Source organism: Melozone crissalis, unplaced genomic scaffold (assembly GCF_028551555.1).
Source record: "Melozone crissalis strain CALT ecotype California unplaced genomic scaffold, PUWL_Pcris_2 ptg000027l_1, whole genome shotgun sequence".
NCBI lineage: Eukaryota > Metazoa > Chordata > Aves > Passeriformes > Passerellidae > Melozone > Melozone crissalis.
The window spans coordinates 36,990,343-37,013,112 of record NW_026535805.1 but is presented as its reverse complement, the minus strand read 5'-3'; the positions used below and the strand labels follow the sequence as shown (position 1 = coordinate 37,013,112).

General features: G+C 42.7%; 1 protein-coding gene across 4 annotated transcripts in view; it reads left to right on the top strand.

Annotated features, from left to right (window-relative positions):
* Positions 1-22,770, top strand: part of SCAF8 (SR-related CTD associated factor 8) — a 152,797-nt gene that overhangs the window by 85,990 nt on the left and 44,037 nt on the right. For 2 of the 4 annotated variants that reach the window (XM_054280316.1, XM_054280312.1), the window contains exon 21: positions 1,218-2,382. The exons of the other annotated variants lie outside the window; for them this stretch is intronic. The gene's annotated coding sequence lies outside the window, so the exon portion shown is untranslated. Of the gene's footprint in view, positions 1-1,217; positions 2,383-22,770 lie in introns of those variants that run through there. 4 annotated transcript variants of the gene reach the window in all.

The window sequence follows — 22,770 nt, the reverse complement described above, 5'->3', positions numbered from 1 at the left end:
TGCTGATGGTTAAAATTGGTTAGACAAACATCAGCAGGCATTACATTGGTCAGGGGTGAGCAAAGAGATCTCTCACATCACCTGCTACCTCAATTCCTTCAGTGATTTCTATTTATGTGATAATTATAAGAATAATTATACATAAAATAAGTATTTTGTGTAGGTCCAGAAAATTGCAGGGTATATAACTGAAAACTTAGCGCTGGTTCTGGAATTCATTACATGGCTTTTGTACTTACCTTAGATTGAAGCAATTACACTTCTGCCCATGTCAGTACTGATTGAAAATTGCTAGGGTCTGATGGCTTTGTGAATGGTCTTTGTGAAATAAATATGTGAACATAGTCCAATGTCTATGGTAGGATGTAATGCATTCATATTCATAAGAAATTTTGGCCTTCAGCCTACTCACAGTCCATGGAAAAAGATGGACACCTTCTTGAGGTTACCAAGGGAGTGGGATAATCACCTCCCAGAGGTACCTCTGCCTCTCTTACATTTTCTGCAACAAATATATATTGGAGGTGTATTCTTAGTTTTTCCTATCTCAGTCTGTGATACTAAAAGTTTGATTTTCTTGGACTTCACTGAGGACTATCTGAAAAAATTCTAATTGTCAGAAAATCAGAATAGATAATGTAGAGGGCTGTTTTGACCCTTGGTTCTGTGAAGCCAATTCAGTGAGTCATTTATGAAGCTTTTACAGGTGTTACCAATACATAATGGACATGACCAATATGTGTTAGAGATAGTTCTACAACAAACTCATATAAGCCACTTATTAACCTGTTGGATTCTTGCTCATTGTTTGTTAATCCTTTACTCTGTATCTTGTGTACAGTGTGTGAGAGAGACACATTACAGTGTGTAATATAGGACTTTAATCTAGAAAATCTGCTATACAAAAATAATTTTTACAAGGATAATATTATACTGACATTTTTAAAGTACTAAGCTACTGGACATTTATTTTTTAGATAATGGTATGGTTGATCCTGGATAATGTTTTAGGAGCCATACAGAATAAGGCCTTTCTGCCTCATAAGCATTGTGTGGCTAACAGAGAGACTGTAAACTTTATCCCAAATATTTTCTTAGTGAAGCATTTACTATTGCATGGCTGAAAAAACAGAAAGTCTCATTTATAGGACTTTTTAAAAATGGGAATTAAACTCCAGCAACCAGTGATGACTAGTTATTGTTCCTTTTGTCAACAGGCAAGATGAAGGAAGTTCTGGCAGCTTACCATGTCCCGGGCTCTGCAGAGCTAAGTGAGAAGTGCTCCCAGTTCTAGCACGCATCACATCCCATCGACCTTGGGTCTGGAGTGCCAGAAGGATCCCAGCGCTGCGCTCGGAGACGGCTCTGAGCACCTCAGTACCCCCTTCTTGACAGAACCCAGGGATGGCAATATTACACACCAGTAGTACCTGTCTGGGGCAGGTTTAATTTTATAAATTAAAACAATAAACTCTATGAGTTTCTAGACCATATTTGTGCTGTTGAGGATGATCTGCTCAGATGAACAGTTTTACATCCATCGAAGAGACAGGTTCTTCTGCTGGACCAGAAGATGACAGTGGACTGTATATTGTAACTAATTTCATTTGTAGCATCTCCTAGTGCAAATAATTGAAGAACAGGTGGCAAGAAAATCCTGTGGGGAATAAGACGTGCTCTGTTTTGATCTACAGATTTTATAAAAAAGTTTTGTTTTTTTAAAGATAACCACTTTTAGATAACACTATGTGTGCAGTCTATGTGCAGTTCTTCACTGTGGCTATCTGTATTCCAGAGATGATGAATGCCTTGTAAGACACCTCAACTTTTTAAAATTTGTGATTAATCCTTAAATTATGAGATTATAATGGAAAACTAGAAAGAAAAACTTCTAGGGCTTTTATTTGACTGGATGTCTCCAATTACATCCCATTACTTCTCCTAAAAGGAGAAGGAAAAAGCAGGAAGTAGAAATGAAATACAAAACCCCCCACATTGCATTTCTTCTTTTGGCATATGCACCTATCTAAATGTGTGTTTGATCTAATATCCAAGGAGAGAGAAACAGCTAAAAGTTAGCTGAGCCATCACACAAAAGGTCTGTGGTTTTGGACAGTATTTGCTAATTTTGTCTCTTGAATAGCTATAGAAAAGAAGGAATATGTATATGCCCCAACATATGTGAAAAGGACATACTTGCCATTCCTTTATTTATTTTTGCTCTTTCAAAAATTAAAGTGTCAGTTATTTGGAATGCTGTAGTCTGTGGTCTCTTTACATTTGTTTAGTGAGAGCCTTTCAGCAAAATCATTCCCATTACAGTGTAACTGCATGGTGACCACAGCTTTGGGCCTGTATAATAAAGATCTAAATTGAAAATTTTTTTTCTCAGCATTTTCTCTATTTTTATGTTGTATCTGCAAGTCCTTAATTGGAGTCCTGCTCATTGCTGTGCCTGGAAGATTTGGCAATATTTTTAGGAAGAAATGTATTTGTGTGGTTGAACCTCCTTCTCCTTTGTATTATTATTTACAACAGATTAGAGGGCAGATACAAAAAGTTAACAAATCAAAAGAGACGCTTAAATTCAATTTGCACGTGATCCCCCGGGACAATAAGGAGATCAGGCTCTTTGCATTCTTGATTTAAGGCCATGCTCAAGTATTTGGCATCTGGTCTCTATTAATTGGTAACCCTACAAAGGTATTGGAGGAAAAAGCTGCAGAAAAGTTGAGTCTAAGCTGGCTTTGATTTGCTGTGTGTGATATATTGTGCTGAACACACAGCTGTGCTGTACAGCACAGTTCAAAAGCCAATCAGATTCTTTTTACTTCCTCCTTCTTATTTTCTTCTCCAAAAACAAAATTTTAAATTATAAAAATGTTCTTCATGTAGCAATGAAGTTTGTGTGAGCAAAAACTGCTCATGGCATTTCAAAAGTAAATGTGGTCCTGACAAGGCTATCTTAGCCATGCTGCATTTGGTTTGTCAACAAACAAGTGTTTGTCCCACTATGGTTAGCTCATAGCAAATATCTGAGTTCCTATCAACAGAACACCTCTGACTTTCAAAATCTTTTAGTTGGTCATCACTATTATCCTGTATGTAGCTGCATATGGATGTTGGAGTGCTTACTGCAGTGGCATCCATACCAGTGCGTTTAAACACTGGTTTTATGTGTTTAAAATAAAAAAAAAAAAATAGCGGCAGACAGCAGCGTCTCAGAGCTGCTGATCAATTTCAGCCAATCTAAAGCTGAGCTCCTGCTCACCTTCTGCCCTGCTCACACCTTCCCACGACCTCCCTCAAAGAGCCGCACACCTAAGAGGCTTCCTGGTGTGACTGAAAACATCCTTGTGTAAGAGTTTAGCTCATGTGCCAGCTCTGACACCAGGGAGAGGGTGGGAAGGAACACCTTTTAATCAGCAGTTTAGTTGTAGGTTGGCTTATGCTGATAGAGCACCCACATCCTCAGGTGCCTCTGTGAATTAACTGATCTTATTACCTTAACTTTCTGTTTCAGGACATTGCTTCCCTATGGCTAAAAGGTGTTCCTTGATTCAGTAACACCACAAGGAAAATAAAGCACTGGAGAATCCTTAGAAAATAATATTAATGGTGTCTTTAAAACTATTTGCGCAGTGGCAGTATTTGTGGTTCCAGAAAAATACAATGCCATAAGAGTAATACATTCTTGGCATTCAAATTACTCTGAATATCAAAATGTTTTCAGAAAAACAGAAGTGAAAGCTGTGGGCCATACCAGTAAGAGGGCAGCACAAGCCCACTCTGCTAGCAGACCCTGAGCTATTAATGAGGTTTATGTTCAGTATGTAGACAGCTGGAGCCACCAAAACTGTACATGCTTGAGCTTGACCATGGCACCATTTGAATATGAATGACAAGAATGAATTGCCCCAAGAGCAGTGCCTTATTTTGGAGAAATGGCTTTTTGTCTGTACCAGAGGCTGCTGAAGTCTGACCGTCCTGTTGAGTGAACTTTTCTGACTTTTTCTGATGAGATGGGTGACTGTTGCCCATCTGTTGAAGGAGTGATTGAAAAACAAAACAGGCAAACCTTTTGGCACTCCAGTAAGGGCAAAGGTTGAAGCTTTTTGTTCTTTGGAAGAATTCCCTTTTGAGATGCCTCTCCATGCTTTTCCTTGGCATCTGGACAAGCCCTTCTTTGTGAAGGGACATGAATATGCAGAGGCCTGCAGTGCACCCTCTCTTCAGTCTGCTTCAAAGGAAAGTTTCAAAAGTCATTATTTTCTGGCAACTTTAAACATCTGAATGGGGCTGTGCTGTGTAAAGCAGTGCTGGCTTTACAAACAGTATTAGCTGATTTTGATGACTTGGAGCAATTCAGTATTTGCTCAATTAGAACAGATACTAAATGTGGACTGTGTAGCTTAGCAGACAAGAGTGTTGGTTTTGCTGACTGAATGTAATGTGTGAATATGGACTTCACATTCAAATGAGATGATCTTAAGTAATTTCCTTAGCAGAAAATAGTCCATTCAAAGAATAAGAACATCTGTTCAGAGCCGACCTGAAAGAAATTGTAGGTTTAGAGACAGGTCCTTTGTCCAGCATTGTTTAGGCACTAGACATGTAAGAAACAGTTGACTCTCCAGGTCACAGCTGAGGTTTCAATGACATGTCTGCTATAGCTGAGCACACCAAATCTTACCTGTGGCTGCAGTTCTGTTCCTGCTGCCAGTCTGCACTGCTGTGATAGCACAGGCTTTTACAAACTTCAGCTTGCTTTAGATTGCTTACAGTTACATTCCCCTGGGTTTGAACTATGTGTGTGTGTATATGCTACTGTTGATTCAGCCTGTACATACACAGAAAACGCCACCAGTGTGGAGGGATAGAATGTAAGAAAATAAAGACAGTGCATAGGTAGTCTCACACCTGCAGAGTTGCAGCTGTACTAATCACCAAAGATTAGGAACAGGCCTGCCCTTAACAGGCCACAGCTGGGTCCAGTAAGAAGAAGAGTGCTACAAAAAGTGGGTTAGCTGATGGTGAAGAGAATTGGAGTTTGTTGTTTGTGCTGTGAAGGAGTCAGTGCTGTGAGGAGATTCCCATGAGAAATCGCTGAGAAGGTATGGAACTTTTGCAATAAGATAACAACACACCAGTACTCATCAAATGGTTATATTTGTTAGCTGTTACTCTAAAAGGCCCAAGTTTCTTAGAAACTATGATCATATTTCATAAGAAATCATGTACCTTACTTTTTAACTTCTCTGTTGTAACCTTCATCTAGTAATCAAGGTTTAGCTTGGATGTTAGGAGAGAGGTCTTTACTGTGAGGGAGTTGAGGCAGAGGAACAGGTTGCCCAGTGAGGTTGGTGATGTCCCATTCCTGGAAGTGTTCAAGGCCAGGTTGGTTGGAGGTCTGAGCAACCTGGTCCAGTGACAATTATCCTTGCCCATTACAGAGGATTGGAACTAGATGATTTTTAAGAACCCTTCTAGCCCAGGCTGTTCTATGATGCTGTGAAATCTTGTCAAATACTGACTAAGGGAGTCTCAAAGAAGTTTGCAGGCAGAGTGTCATTTATTCTAACTTGTAAGTAGATAAACCAAGTCACCAGAGAGCTAAGTAACTTCATGGATATTTCACAAGGAGTTGCTTCACTGCAATCAACAATAAAAAAAATTAATGATCATGTAAGGAATCTTACTTAAGAAGTTATCACATAATTTTTGTCACTCCCTGCTGTGTTTGCCTTCTATGTGAAGAAAGCTCCTCTGTCAGCAGCTTCACTTACCTCAGCTGCTCTGAGAGTTCTGCACCCATGCCCTCTACATCTTGCAAGAAACAATTAGGTTGCTTTACCCTATATGATAACCTGAACTGCCCTCCAAGAATTGCTGTGAAGGGCCAGATCTTATCACTGTTTTCTTTATGACAGAGCTGAAGTTCCACTTTTCACCAAGGCTCCCTGTTGCCAGCACAGAGCTTTAAAATATTTTCTACCTTTGTGTTACTACCACCAGAAATAAACAGAAAAGTGTTTGATCAACTTCAAAAGAAAAACCAGTCTGAAAAAAGCTGCCACCTTCCAACTCAGAGGGAAACAGGTCAAACTGTTCAGTGAAATGTTCCCGAAGGTAGAAGCAGGAGACAGTGATTGCAGAGGGCTGTGGGATCTGTGCCCTGCCTGCAGGTGCCCTGCTGCCAGGGTTGCTCTGAGGAGAAGGCACTGTCCTCCCGTGGCCCCACAAGGTGCATTTCATGGCAGATGTGCTTTGGCAGGAGAGGGGAAGCTTTTCCCAGCTCATTGTTACTCCTGGAGGCAGCAGAGCCATCGCAGGGATAGCAGGCACTGAAGGGGAGCTGGGCTGAAGCTGTCTGCATTGGCGATATGCTGCATTTTCAAAGCAGTAGTTAATTATTGTACTGAGTTCCCAAGGCATGTGGTGAGTTCACTGTCTGTGGGAATACTTAAGTCAAACTTTTTGATCATTCAAAGGGTGGTGATGTCCTGGTGCAGGCAGAAGGGAGGTGCTTAATGTGGAGCACTTGACCTGGAGCTCTCTGTTACCTAATCCCAGACTCCTTTCATAGCCACCACTCTTTTTTTTGACACCAATATTCACTTTGACTTCAAGCAAGAGAGTTTGTGCTGTGTCTCCATGGGGATCTGGCAGTGCAGGTCTCTAACCATCAGTGGGTGTCAGAAAAATAGCAATTTCAGTTGTATCTTGTAAAAGTCAGCCAAATAATGATGTTTTCTTTAAAATCTCAACTGTGCAAGTTCAGACTGAACAGCAAAAAAAAAAATTCCTTACTCTTTCTTAGGCACAAAGCTTCCTATTAAATCAATTTTTTTGAAAATTAGTAACTATATATTCAAAATTGCTGAAACTTGCTGCCCTCAGTAAAATTTTGGAAGCTAGCCAAAACCAGGGGAGTGTTTGCTTGTTTATTCACAAGAAGTTCTGTTTTGAAAAATGGCCCAAATTACATGTGATATCCAGATCAGATTCTTACCCCAGAAATCTTGCTTTTGCTGCAACACTGGAGTGTCATGTACAATACAGATTTGGACATGGACAGTTTCAGGAATTCTTTCCCCAGAGCGTTATGTGTAGCAGATTTTGTCAGCTGAATTTCTTATCCAAAGCTTTCGCGAGACCCAGGTTCTGCTGCTTGGTTTATTTTGGTTTTGCTTTCATTGCTTGTCAACCAAAGAGCTGCAAAATAAACATCAGAATGTAAAAGTGAGTCCAGGTAAGCTAAGGCAGAGAGCTGCATGCTTTCCAGCTGGGAGACACTGTCTGATGTCACACAGCCCCTCCGACTCCCCAGCACATATTGTGTATATTAAGCAACTCATAAGTGCTGTTCTGAAGTTTGTCTGTCAAAAGCCCTGCCCAGAATTGTGCTTGGTTCTCCATGGCTGAGGTGAGGTGCAAATAGCTTGGCTTTCTGTAGCTTGGGTAAGAACTGAAGCACTAGCAGACCTGGAGAATAGGCTTTGTGAAGAAGTCAAGCCACAAGTTGGCAGAGATGGAACCAATCATGTTTGTTTCCTGAAATCACTTCTTTCCACAGCAGGGGAAGCAGGAATGGCCTCTAGTACAAGTAAAACCACCCCTGCAGAGTTTGAACAATAATTGTCATCTCTATCTGGAAGACACTCAAAGGAATCTTTTTTGTTGTTTTTAGGGGGTGTTTACTCTTTTCTGGAGTGCATATTGTGTACATCAGCCAATTCTTTTTCCATGGGCCTTCTCACAGTGACGCAGTAAAAGAAAGGCTTGTTAGCAATAGCTTCGAAATTGTCATCTCTTCACTCACTAATGCAACTTAACTTCACATAGCTGATTTCAAGTGCTGTTACAGTAAGAAAAGCATGACATTTACTTAGCTGTTAATGTAATGTCCAAAGAGAAGGGTATGCATTCCTATTCCAGCTCCACTTCTCAGGGAGTTTTACAGTCAGCTTCTGCAGGGAATACCAGTGCAGTGATTCATCACTAAGGACAGTCCATCCCATCTCCAGGCCAGAACACTGGATTTCCCAAATGTCACAGTTTATAAAATACTGTCAGTGATGAGTCTCCGTTTTCTGTGCTGTCAGTGTTCTGTGGTTTTTTTAAGGATTTCCAACCCTGAGATGGTGATTATTTTTTTCTCTTTATCCATAGGCATTAATTTAGGAGCTCCAGAAGCACTAAACTAATATATTAAGTGATAAATCAAAGCAATCTTGGAAAGCATTGTGTGCCGTGGCAGAGACAATCAATAGGAGAATCTGTACATAGCAAATTAGTTCTGTAATGAATTACATTCCAGGCCCTGGGCCCTTCTTGTGTGCAATCACTACATTATCTCTTCCTGTAATAGCACAGAGTATGTGTCTGCACTGATTTGTGGGATACACTTGTGCTAAGAATTACACACTGAATTCCTGTAGTTGAATTTCCTCTTGAAGTTCATGGCAAAGCTTGCACAAACTGCAGTGGGACAATGATTCAGGATGATAAATATCTCTCAGTGCCCAGCAGAGACACAAACTGCTATCCAGAAAATCATGGATATTTGCTACACAAGGAAACTCTCATCTCATCGCGATGGCATCCTTATGTAACTGAACTCGCTGGGCGCCAGTGTAAACATAGAAATTCAAGGGAGAAAATAGTGTCCTGGGTGGTGAAGATATCCACCTCCTGTGAGTGTGTACAGTTACATAGCAGGTTCTTTCCCTGGTTAAGTCAGTGGGAATCAATTAGTCCTAAATATGCAAGGCTATCAACAACTGAACCCAAAAGACACGAGAAGCAAACACAGAGATACAGAATGGCACTATTCATTTTTTCTGCGATAATTGTATTCCTAATCTTTCCCAAAAGGAAAATTCAGTTGTTACCTTAAATAAGTTTCCAGCAGCTCCTGGGGCATATCAGGCTTAGAGACCAAACAAAAGCTCTCCTGCCCCTAAGATTCCTGGTCTTTACTCAAGAACAACGAAAAATAGAAACACATGGAGCCTGTTTGAAAGATGAAGCCTCTTCAGCAGCGGTAGCACTTCAGATGATGAATGCTGCCATTCCAGTTTGGAAAGGCAACTTCAAAGTCAGCGACATGTTTACCTGGCTTGGTGCCCTGTAGGTCTTTCCTCCCATCCCTGCTGTGTTTCTGTGCACAGGAAAGGTAAAACCATGCTCTGAGTCATGGCAATGCTATGAAGTTGAAGTCATTGACCAGTTCTGCTTCATTAGAACTGTAATGAGTGGTGCTGGCCCTGGAAGTGTTGGTCAGTGATTTGTGGAAAAGCTATGTAGGTTCTTTTTGGGGCAATCGGCCACAGCAAGGCCAGTGAGAGTACATGGCCACCTCTGGTCTTTTGACACCCACTCCAGCAAAGCAGCTGCCGTGTTCCACGGTAAATCGAAGAGCAACCTCTGAGGTCAGAGCTCCAGCAGCACAGAAAAGCATTCTGATGTAGACAGCTGCTGACCTGCTGCAGTGGGGAAGTGTGGGTTATATAACTTCCAAATGCAAATGCAAATGAGAAGGGTCTTGTAATAAAGTTTAACTTTAGTCTTAGGCTATTCATATTATTGTGCCATATAAAAAATACCAATTCTTTGCTGTTCCCTTTACTTCCACATGTTCCATTTAGCCTAGCTCTTCATTCTTGTTCTTAAAATGTCCAGGTTTTTAGGAATCATTTAATATTTATTTCAGAACATCTTTGTAAGTTGTGTACATGCTTTTAGAGTGTGCTTTTCAATGGCAACTCTATGTTCTTATGGATGAAAACTGGCACTTAGGTGAGTTTAAAAGCAGTTCCCTGCCACGTTTGGCACTTTGCACCTATGAGGTCTTTCTAGGGCACTTCATGCCCACCCCAGTCAGGGGCAGGACGGTGGAGCTTCCCTTCCTTTCTGACCTCCAGCAGGAATATGTGTGTATCCAGAAGGATAGCTCTTGCTATATTTCCTGCTGGGACCCATGGGCCGTGGTGGCAGGCACCCTGTGGGGCCAGGAGCAGACAGTGTGTCCCGATGGATTTGCCAAAAGTTAAGCGGCTGAAGCAGAGTCTGGCAGCTGGCTTGTTGCCACTGTGGACTCCAGATGGAAGGGATCTTTGGCAGTATTCCCCGGGTCTCTGAATAGAAGTAAAGGGAGCCAATTAGTAGCTAAATGAAATTATGTATTCAGTCAAAGTTTTGACAAGAAAAAGTAACTGATTACATTCATTGGGAGAGTTGAATAAAAACACCCCTCAAAAGAGCTCTTGCTCCAAAGCAAGGGCTGTTTGCCCAAGTATATTTTCCTTCTAGCTGATGTAAATCTACCACTTCTTTTCCTCCTTTTTTTCCCTTTTTATTTTTTAATTTTTTTTTTCCAGTCAACTGGCACTGTTAAATCTTTTCATGCTTTGGGAATCAAAGTGACTTTAAATTTGTTTGCTTTCCCTTTACTTTTTCCTTTTCCTGGATCACTTTTTTGGGGTCTGGTTTGTTCAGGTTTTTTGGGGAGGGGGGTTTGTTAGGTTGGTTTGTTTGTTTGGGGCGGGGTTTTTTGTTGTTTTGTTGCGAGGGGTTTTTTTTTTGTTGTTTTGTTTTGGGGTTTTTTGGTTTTTTCGGTGTTCTTTTGGTTTTTTGTTTGTTTGTTCTGTGGGGTGGGTTTTTTTGTTATTGTTGTTGTTGGGGTTTTTTGTCAGGGTGGCCGCTGCTGCCGCGGGTCGCTGTCCCGGGTCCCGGCCGTGCCGGGGTGTCCCGGCTCCTGCGGGAGCGATCCCGGCGGCGGCGGCGGCGCCTGTTGTTCCCCGCGGCCGCCACGGGAGGGCGCCCCTGGCCAGCCGCGGGCGCTGGTTCCCGTCCGCCCTCACGGACCGGCGCTGTCCCGCTCCGAACGATTCCAAATAATTCCAAGAAAAGGGAAAAATGCAATCTGGGGAGGCGAGGGCTGAGGGAGAACAGAGGGGTTTTGAACAGCTTTGTGCTTCTGAGGCGGTCTGAAGGCTTTCATGCTTTAGTCACATCATCCCTTCCCCCTGCTACTTGAGGAAGCCAGTCACACAGCCACATGGAGGGGGAAAAATTGAAGAAATAAAGAGAAAAACGCCATTTTTTAATCTGTGTTTTACAGCCCGTTCTGTCTTTACTTCCATGGGAAGGGACATATTCTCCTGCAATTGCCATTAGCAGTTTTATTGCAGAAATGTTCTCCATTCCTCAGGATTCCTCTGCAGCCGAGTCTATCCAGGCCGCCCAGCGGAAAGCGAGCACCCGCCCGTGTCCCTGCTCCGCAGCTGGGCCGGGGATTAGTAGCTAGCCGAGAGATCGGCTTGTAGACCTGGGCACCGGGGCCTTCGGAGCCCTGGCTGCTGGAGCCAGCCCGTGTGGCTGGCCGCGGAGGGACAGCTTAATGCTGAGGCCAAGACAAAAAGCAGGAAAGGAGTCCCTGGCTCTGCCCAGCAATACCTGGGAGCCCTGACTAGGCTGGCTTCAGGCTCTGCCTCTGCCTGATCACACAGACCCCACACGGAGCTTCCTGTGCGAGCAGAGTGCCAAAGGGCCTTCCTGCAGGATGGCTGAGCCCGAGCCGGGCTGTGCATTGAACTCCCTGCTGCTGTTCCTGCTCTCTTGAGCGTGGTCAGAACTGACTTAGCCTCATGCTGTGTGCATGTAACTTGACAGAAGAGCCTATTTTGACCAGTTCTTCATACATCGAGAAACTGAAGTGTTTAACCGCAATAAAGAGTTGAGGTTACCTTTGAAGCATCTGGTAAAGGAAGACTGAGAGGGAATGTGAAGCCGAATCTTTCACCCATCATCAGCTCTCTGAGGTGTCACAATATCTAACAGTTGCAGAGCACACAAACGTTTATGGGGCATTTGAGAATGAGCAAAGATGCTTCATGAAGCAGAGGCTATGGATCTGTATAGAGAACTTTTATTGTCCCCTTGCTGTCCGTGTGAAAAGTGGGAGGTGAAGAACTGAGAGGGGAGTAACTCAGCTGTTCCCAATGGAAAAGATACAAGAAACTCTTTTCCATTGAGAACACCTTGGCTGTTCTCAATGGAAAAGATACAAGTTTCTTGTTTCTTTTCTCAAACACAAAGAGAAAATTAATTTTATCTTCACACAGCCTGGAGACCTTCACACTTGGGGCAGTAGGAGTCAGTGTGAATATTCGAACTGGACAAGCTGTAATGTGAGCAGTGAAAGAAAGTGCTGCAGTCAGGCAGAGACTGAGGAATGTAGGTCCCTGGCACACTGGTTAGAAACTGCTTTCAGGCAAGGTTCAATCCAAAAATGGATTGAAATAGCAGACCATCCAATTTGACTGTAGCAGGACTCAGAAGAGCAGATGAGGAGATCTATTATAATTCAGCCAGAACAGAAGGAAATACTGAGACCTCTGTCAGATGGGGTGTTTCAGATAGAAAACCTCTACCTTTGGCATTAAAATTGAAACACAGAAACGTTTAGCGCTGCTGAAGCCAAAGCAGCTAAGCCTAGGTTAAACAGCTATTCGAAATGCCTAGCTGGAGCAGAGGTGCCAGCCTGGGTAGTAATACTCATTTTCTTGGAAAAATTTGTATTTTCTTCCATTTAATCAGTGCTCCTGTCTGCTTCCTTGTATGTTCCTCAGCTGCTGTTGCTCTCACTTTCCACACTGGGAAGCCAGGGACAGGCCAAGCAGTGAGAAAGGCAGTAGTCTCCTTCATGCCTTAGCAAAACCAAGACCTTTCCCCTTCTTGTGTTTCTTCCTCTCTGTCTTTTTCAACACACTTCTCCTTCTCTTTCCAGCCTTTTGTACCATCTTCTGACATGCTCCTGTGCCTCCACCTTTATACCAAATCACCACATTTAAAGCATTTGGAATTTTAGTTGGCCTTCCTCTCTCTCCAGAAGCAACTTTTCTCTGTGCCTTCATTTGTGGGTCTGTGGGTCAGCTCCAAGGAGAGCTCATGAGTATGAACCCTTTGGTTGCTTCGTGTGGCTCTTGTACAAGCAGATAGGTTTCAGGAACACGGTTTGTGTTGTGCTTAGTGCAGAGAACCATCTCTTTCATCAGTGAAAACACAGCCCCTGTGCCTGACAGGCTGGCTCCGTGGCTTTTATTGCATGTCATAGGAGAGGCATTGCTGCAAGCACATAGGCATGAAGGCAGGTTCAATGGGTTTTCAGCTGTGAAAATATATCTGCTGTCTCCCCCAGACACAGAAAGACTGAGTGCAGCCACAGAGCAAGTTCTCTTCATGTAGGTAAAACCCCTCGAGTTCCCCAGAGCTCAGTTTTCCAATGCAGGAGCACTGCAGGGATCTCCTTTACCCAGCTCATAACTATTTTTGCAGTCCCTCTGCTGGTCTGCCTCCAGTGGCCCCAGCACAGCTGTGCTTTACCATGCCCCACATGAACCTTCTCTAAGTGTTGCCAGAAGGTGCCTGCAGCCACCTTTGCAGCAGAAGGAAAGGGTTCCATGCGTCATTAGCAGGCCATGTTTACCCAGGAAAGCCAAAACCCCTCACAGAATGTGACGTATGCACACAGGGAGGCCAGCTGCCTTTTTTGAAAACACAGTGACACACTTGAAGGCTGCCAGATTCTGCAGCTCTTTCATGGTGTGCAGATGGTGAAGCTTTTCAACAGATTGAGAAACTTGGGGGAAAAAGAAAAAAGAAACAAGAATTAGGAATTACAAAAGCCAAACACAAATCCTCTGACAATTGTCACTGCTTGGAGTTACAACACATGCAGAGGATGGCAAAACCACTGTCAGTGAATCACCACAGAATGTGTCAATTTGCTTAATTCCTCAGGAGTCATGACACGACTCATTCCCAACCTGAAGACCAAAGGAAGGTTTTAAAGGAAAAATACTGAATAAAACAGGCTCTTTGCAAAAGAATGAGGGCAGTTTGAATTCCAGCCTTTGATATAATTTCTTTAATGCTTCGTGATCTGATTGCAAAACAAGGCCATCCCCGTTTGGTAACATCAGGCACTCATCTTTAGTGGAGCAAATGGGCTACATGTGGGATGGACAATGCTGAGCAAGACTTCACTTCTTTCACTGACAATGTTGTCTAACATTCTGACATGTTCTTCAATGCAGTTTTGTAAGTGGTGTCCCTGCTCTGCAGGCAGGGTCCTAAAGAAGCAAGGTGCTGTAAAAATACTCCTCAAAAGACAACATCCTTCTTTTTCAGTGGGGATATGTCAAGCCTGGCATCTGATTCACATGGGAAAAGAAATTTTGATTGTATGAGTCATTTCAGCCTTTGGATGCTTAACAAAATGTACAGTGTGATCTGATGCATGACTAATGTGTTTGTGTATTTAAGAGTCTGTGGGTGCTAATGGAAGTTACAGAGGCATATCTAGAAAAGAAGACACTTCAGAGCATATTGGTTCATTACTTTTCATCTATACATAATCAGCTGCTGTTTTATAGATCTAAAAAAATTCCTCAGTGTTTTGTGTGTTTTAGGACTGCACTTCAAAAGTCCCCTACATCAAGTCTTTGTTTAAACATCCCACTCATCTACCATTAACCATCTCATTGTGTTTCATTTCAGTTCATTTGCAAAGCCTGTGCACTATCTAATTAACACAAATTTTGTTGCTTGCTGCAAGCTTCCCTTCTCCAAGCTGTCACTCCCAAATATGTTCATGAGAGATTTCAGCCTTTGTTAATTGCATTTGCAAAGTGACCTTTATTCTCTCATTATTCACAGGTAGTTACTAAGTAACCTGTAGGAATGCTGCAGGCGTGCCATCTCTTATTAAGAGTTGTGCTCCCTGGCGATTCAGGGTTGGTGTTGTGGGACTGAAGGTGTGAACCCTCTGGTATTGGGTCTACCCTCCATTTGGGAATGAAGTTCATGAACCGAACTTCTTGAAACTTCTTAATTATCAGGAATTTTCTCATGACAAATTGAGCCTGAAATAGCAAGAAAAGAATGTGGAGTAAAGTCCTGATATTTGTCATTCCCTTTCACCAACAGTTTACATATAATAATTCAAGCAAAATAACTAGTTACATTTTAATTAATACAACCATGAAAATGAATATTAAATAATGTCTATTCACCCTAGTTGTGGATTTATGTGGTGAGGATTCATTCTAAGGACTGCTCACATTGAACTTAGTAAACTTTGTGAATAGTTTCATTTATAACTTGCAGCACTCTGAAACGCATTGCCATTGGATCTTCACATTTGGATCTTCATATTCTTTGAATCAGTATTTATAAAGGAATCATAGAATGATCTGGGTTAGGAGTACCTTAAAGATCATCTACTTCCAAACCCTCTGCCATGAGCAGGGACAGCTTTCACTAGACTAGGTTGCTCAGAGCCCCGTCCAATCTGGTCTGAAGCACTTCCAGGGATGGGACATCCACAGCTTCTCTGGGCAACCTGTTCCAGTGCCTCACCATTCTCACAGAGAAGGATTTCTTTCTAAAATCTGATCTAAACTTATTCTTTTCCAGTTTGAAGCCATTCCCCCTTGTCCTATCACTGCATGCCTTTGTAAAAAGTCTCTCTCCACCTTTCTTATAGACTCCCTTCAGGTACTGGAATGTCACAATTAGGTAATTCCAAAGCCTTCTCTTCTCCATGGCCAGTTAAGATTTACTTTATACACATATATTTTTCAGCTCTCATGAGTATCCTGTTGACCCATCTCCTTTCTTTTCCTGCTTTTAGCTGTGTTTTGCACAGGCACTACCATGGCATTTGAACACCCATCACACTGGCATCACACTGTAATGAGGTATGTAGGCAGAATGGACCAAAAATTAATTTTAAGCTTAGGATGTAAGCCCATCTCAGTTGAAACAGGTAACATTGTCTCTGTGTCATCCTTCTGCTGTTAGTACTGAGCAGAATTGTCACAGCATGAAGGAGACAGGACAATCAAAAATACCTTCTGAGTCTCTCTCAGGTCAAATACATTGTCACCCCAGTGCTGTGCTGAATTTAAAGCAGTTCCAGTAGTGATGCCAGACAGTGACTCCAGTACCTAATTCTGCACCTAACAGAAAAATGATATAACACAAGAAGAAAATAAAAAACTTTGAACCTGTCTGCTCCAGGACAGTAGGACCAGAAAGCATTTTCAATGATCCCACCACTGGCTTCAGACACAAAAGAAAGGAATGAGGCCTCTCTGTCAAATTTCCAGTACTATGTCCAAGTGTTCTCAGCCAGTGACAACTCCTTTAGGTGTTCAGTATTAGCCCATTAGCAGGAGGATTTGTCAGCCACTATCACCTGAGACAGTTAAAAACTATTGCGTCCCTCCCTGCATGTGTTTCAGGCCAGTTTTGGTGAGGCTTTGAGCAATCAGGTCTAGTGAAAAGTGTTCCTGCCCATGGCTGGGGGAGTGGAACTAAATGGAAGGTTCCTTCCAACTGTGATTCTCTGATCTGTCTGCTTTTGAACAAGAGCAAAGGCCAAATGTATGTAGCAAAGGAAACACAGAACTCATCCTCTTCTGAAATGCACATGCTATGAACAATGACCTCTGTGTCAGCCCACAGCACTGTCTTAGCACTAAACTGTCCTTGGTAACATTACAAAACACCTTTTCCTTTCATATTTTATTTGTCATGCTATTATAATCATTACTCCATAGAACATCATTGCCCTTCCTTTCCCAGAAGCTGTACAGATCTGTACACTCGTGTCGCAACTGTGCCACTCATAAACTGGCTGCTCAGCAGTGTTACAAATGCCAGGTGTATTGCAGTATTTTTTACTTTCAAGGCAGTGCATTTATCAAACACTGTTTTGGGATTACTCTGTTTCCCCATAATAGGTGACATTCATGTGTCTTGCAGAGTTGTGACACTACCTTGGCTTTTGCCAGCAGCTGCCTGGTGCCATCCCTTGCAATGCCACCGATTCCTGCAGCAGGCATGGGAGGAATGCCAATCCCACACACTTTTCAGGGGTCAGGCTCTGTAACAGTGATGTCCAGCAGCTGAACCTAAGTGAAGGGGAAGAGGTGCTGATATAGAAACAGGGCAGGCAGTGTTGCAAGACCTGCCAAGCGCGCACTCCTTTGGGAGCCAGCTGTGGTCGGGATGCAGGCCCTGGCACACAGCAGACATTGAATAGGGATAGGTTTACTCCATACTTATATCTATTTACCCCTGGTAAAAAGTTCCAGCAGATTTTTATTTCCTTTTTATTTTGTTGCAAATGTATTTTGGGAAAGCAAATTTATTTGTGTCCATTCTCTGGCTTTATTTAGCAACTTGAGCGTCGTTTTTCATTTTGCTTAAGCTGCCCCCACCTGCTGCACTGTTTGAATTAAATAGACAAAGAAAAGGGAGATGTGTGTGTTGGGAAAAGAGCAGAGAAACTGTGTCTGGTTTGATGAGGTGATTCCTTGTCTGAGACTAAGGGAATCTCTTACTATTGGGCCAGTGCTGCTGGAAACTCGCAATGGCATTTAGTATTGAGAAGTCTTGTGTGCAACTTGGACTCACTGGCAGCCTACAGACTCACTGGCAACAGGGCTTTCCTTTTTTTTTCTGAGAGCAGTCTGGTGTCTGATGTCTGCAACCAGATGCTGTGACAGTACTCTGTCCTGCCCACAGCCTGTGCTGCTATTGGATTGGACAGTCATCCCCAGTGCTCAGAGGAGACTGCTGTCTCCATGAACATTAATTTCTTTGCAAGTGCCCCAGCCTGCCAGGTCACAAGGAATGTCACCACAATAGTGCAATTTCAGGAGGGATTTCTCCAGGCTGTGCTTCACCTTGGTTAAAAAGAAGGCCAGCTTTCTGTCAAAGGATACAACTGCAGCTCACACCAAGTGTTCTCAGCACACAAGTGTACTCTATGGTGTCTGAGTAACCATAGCATGTGGTGACCAGAGTTAAAGTCCAGATCATATTGGTGAGCTTTCCATCCTGCAGCCTAAACCTCGCTGGTCTTCCCTTTCACCATAGGCTGACCGCTTGTCACAACAGCTTTCTCTTTCAAGGACAAAAGTATTAAAGAAAATTTTATGTCCTTACTGTGGAGTGATATAGAAGCAGGAGTCCTCCCCTTGCATGTAATCATAAAGTGTGTCACTTTGTGATACAGAGTCTCCCCATTATTCATTTTGTGAGCTTTGCAAAACTTTGGACTTTTGGTGTATGACTCATACCACTAACTCTGTTCTACCACAGACAGAAGTTGTGTGAGGCTAATGGAAAATCAGAGCTTGCAGTTGTCCAGGTTTAAAATGCAGAGTCAAAAGGCACTGCCAGTGGTGAAAGACTGTATTTGTGTCATCATGCCAGTATGCCGATCCATCAGTGCTGGAGCATGTGGGATACCTCTGTGACAGCTTTCACAAAGTCATACATCAAATCACAGGCACATGCCAGTGCCTTTGGAAAAATGGCTTTTGCAAAACTCATTTCTCCCTGACTACACATTCAAATTCTGTGAATGAATCATTGTAGATAGAAAATAAGTAAAGAAAATAGAGTGGAGTAGCGTAAAATTGGAAAAATACTTCAAAGTGTGTTCAGGGTGATGGTTTATAGTGAAGCAGGTAAACAAACATCTCTCTCCAATCTCTCCCTCTTCCATTCACTATTACAGTGCTGCAATGCTGAGAAGCTGTAACAACCTGGTCATTTCTCAGATTTCTTCAAAATAATACAGCTGTAGTTGTCAGGAAAAGCAAGTCAGTCAAGGAGAATTTTGCCAAAAGCAAATGTTACTGTTTGAGGAAAGAGATTGGATTTGGATTCAGATTTGGCTCTAGGGCCTTATGAGGACACAAAAAGCAGTGTTCACTTTTGCATTCTGCCACATTCACCCCAAAAGGATGGTGAGAACCATAGATAACTGTGTGCATCCCAGGGCAGCCAGCTCAAGGGGTTCTCCTAAGCCCTTGTTTGGCAGATATAAACAGCCAAGGCAGGGGACAATGTATGAACATCACACCAGTGACATGTATGAGAACAGACATAGCCAGAAAGACCTGAGGTCATTCTGGGCAGCTTGATGTTTACTGTCTTCCAGCTTCTGTTTTAAATTATGTTACTGAGAACATGGATTTAAAATGTGTTCCAAATTCAAGAGAGATGAGCAGTAAAAAGACTGCATGTAGCAAATGCAAAGTGAGAAGTCTGCTGGCTGAGTAGTGAAGTTGTCTCACCACAAACCCAAAGATAGCCCCTTGCAAACTGAGTGTGAAGGGTTTCTCCAGGAAGCACTGATACAGGTATCTGGGCCACCAAGGGTCACCAGATACAATGCTTTAGCAGTACCAGTTCCTTACATACCATGAGCTACAAAACTGCTCCTTTACAACAAGGACCTGGAAAGTAGAAAGGTGAGGGTGAACATCTGTTTCTCTCAGTGTACAAAAATGAGTATGCATAAAGTTTAGAAAATCGATTTTTATTCCTGCCATGAGACTTCAGGAGGTTTGGAGACCCCAATTTGCAGTTCTGACACTGTGAACCCTGATGTAAATCTGCTCCTGATATAGATACAATGAGTATAGTATGGATCATTATTCTCACATCAAATACTGCAAGGTCATTGTTTGGGAACAGGTCTGATTTCTTGCATATCCTGTGGCAACAACCAGACTGTCCCAGTAATCCAGACTGATGGATGGGCATTAATTTCCACTTCCTGAGGATGCATTCCACCCAGAAATAGAAATGCCAGTAACTGCAGAATTTTTATCAATTCAATATATAGCAGAGGAAGATAATTGCTTCAGATAATAGATAACTGGGCCATAATAGCAGTACACCTGGTGTGAAACTGCACCGTATAGGCTTTTCCTCATAATTTACTGGTGTTGAAAACTGGAGTTGTGAACAACAAATGGTCTTCAGACTTAACGTGATAATACTGTGTAGACTCTGTATCAGTGAAGGATTACCAAACTGCAGAATCATAACAATTTCTCTTTCTCACATTCTGTTGACTTCTCTCTACGATTTGCTAATCCATCACTACTCTTTACATCCTAGTCCTTTCTCTTGCTGCAAACGATCCCTGTCTAAAAACATCAGAAGAGGCAAAGATAATATTTTCCTTCATTTGATTACTTCTTCTTCATGTGATTTTTCACTCTGAGTGGGTGTTCTGTGGCACCAAATTCATGCTGGTGACATGTGCACACACGTAACATCCCAGCTCATTCATGGTGGAAGGACCCGGAGCCTCAGCGGGACCATATCTAGGTCACCAGTGAGCCAATAAGTAGGTCAGTAAGGAGTGGAAGTAGGTTATCCAATTGTTGTGAGGGGTGAGGGCCGCCCATCCACTTCTAGGGTGCATTTCCAGAACACAATAAGGCAGCATCACAACTGACATTGACATTGATTGGTGTCCCCCCTGGGGATATCCACGGAGATGCCAGGAAATAAATGGACAAGGAAACAAAATCTACCCAGTCACATGGGAGAGTGCACACCCAGGTCTCAATGCAGGCATATTGGGAGAACAGCACGTAGCCTGGCTGGTGAACCTTTTGCTTTCCCATCCATTCTGTGCCTGATTAATGGACAGAAAAAGGACTTCACTTTCCAGGGCTTTATTCTGACACATTTCATCAGCTCTATCCCTTGAGAGTATATAGAAGACAAATAGTTTTATCCTATTATGTCAGAACAAATTGCAGCCTGCAGGCCTGATTCTCTGCACCATTATGCCAGTTTTACCCTGGTGCAATTTCACTAAGTACTGATGAGCTCCACCAGACTAAAACCAGCGTGACAGCATGAAGATGCAGGTTCTTCATCTTCCAGAGGATGGAAGATAGAGCTCCAAGGCCCTGCTGCATTAATAGCAGTGCTCCCAAGTACAGCCTCAATGAAAAGTAGAGCCAGACACTGCACTTTGAAGCATGGCTATTTCCAGGGCAAGGAAGAGAGAGATGTCAAGGTACTGTGCAGTAGTTATGTTATGGCAAGTCCTGGTTTGGCTCTCAATTTTCTGTGGGAGGCAGAGGTTACAAGAGGAACTGCTGGCATGTTCCCAATGGCTGGTGGCAATTGTCTCCCCTCAGCTCTGTGTCCATTTATCTTTCAGCCTTGGATAAAAGCATTGCACAAAGCATTTAAAAAAAGGAGCTTCTGCAGTATCCGTTCTGTGGTTTCCCTGTAAAGAAACAGCTGCTCAGAGTGAGGTGGAGAGAGGATGCAAAACAGATGCCATGTGGCAATTTGTGAGAGCAAAGACTCTTGTAGACTACTCCCAGTTGTTTTTACACAAGGTACCCCCAAAGCACCTGAGGATGAGGAATGTCTTGTCCAGAATTTGTCCTGATTTCTTAAGTGTCTCCAGGCTGTCTACTGAAGCCAGTGAGCTAGAAGGGGGAGGAGGAAAGGGTCCGATAATTTCCCACCCACCTGGCCTTTGTAGTTTCTTTGCTCATCTTTCAGTGTTCTACCTTCCTATCCAGGCTGGTTTGCATGTAAAACCAAACTGAAGGAAGGAGGGAAAAGAGTGAAGCCCAACATTAATCTGAATAAATCAGACAGATTATATATGTTCCCTTTGCCTCTCTCCAAGAATGAAGTCTGTGTCCATACTCCAGCTTTTAACTGAATTATTTTGAAGTACAAAGGTATGTGAGCACTAAGCCTTTCAACACCTGCAATGAGTTCCATCTCACCCATAGTCTTCCCTGATAGTTTGACAAGAGTAACTGCACAACACATGCAGAAAGGGGGAATGACAGATGCTGTGATAAACAAAGACAATATATAAATTACTACAGTGATCTCAGCTGTATAAAAAATATGCTGACAGGAGACTAGGGAGCTTTTTGGCATAATTTTAAATGGGAATTTCTTTAGTACCCACCCCTGTAATATCTGGTTGCTCTATTCAATGGTTTTCCCCATGTTCCCTCTGCTTTGTCCTAGCCCTATCTTAAGGCTGCAGAGCTCTTACAAGTATCAAGAGCACTACTATTATCTGCAATTTCCTGGGTGCAGCATAACATGTGATCCAAGAACATCCTTCCTCTCCACTTCCCATCTCTGTAGATAACAGCACTCCGCAGAATTCAGTTACTATTCACTGCTTCCAAAACCCTACATTTGCTTTGCTGAGAGCTGGAAACTGCTGATATGTGTAACTTAGTATGTTTCCCTTTGAGTTTATAAATCACCTGCAGGCTTTGTTACACACAGTTCTTGCATGGTAGAAAAACAGAAAAAAAATAAGAACTCACTCATATGTAAGATAAGCAAGTAACTGAGATGCCTGCTTGGAAATGGCTGGATTTTTATCAGGAAATAAGCATTCACAGAAACCTTACTTAAACAGCATCATGTGTCATTCCCTTTAAGGCTTTCACTTAGGAACAGGTACTATATTCTATAATATATGTGTATAAAATAGATTTGAGGACACATTTTTGCTATTTAATTCCCAATAGAAAATTTCAGAACACTTGAATAGATTAAATCCTGAATTCACTGTAAGCTAGGTAAGCAATATAAATCTCACCAGAGAATCACAGAATCAGCTGCATTGGAAGGGACCCACAAGGATCATTGAGCCCAACTCCTGGCCCTGCACAGAACCATCCCCAAGAGTCCCATCTGAGAGCATTGTCCAAATGCTCCTTGACCTTTGTCAGGCTGGTGCTGTGACCACTTCCCTGAGGAGCCTGTTCCAGTGCCCAGTCACATTTTTACTCTTTATACTCACTGATTCAGGGGGCAAGGGCTACAGCTATATTAGTAATATAATTCCCAAGACCACTGTCTGGACTGAAGACAATCATGTCC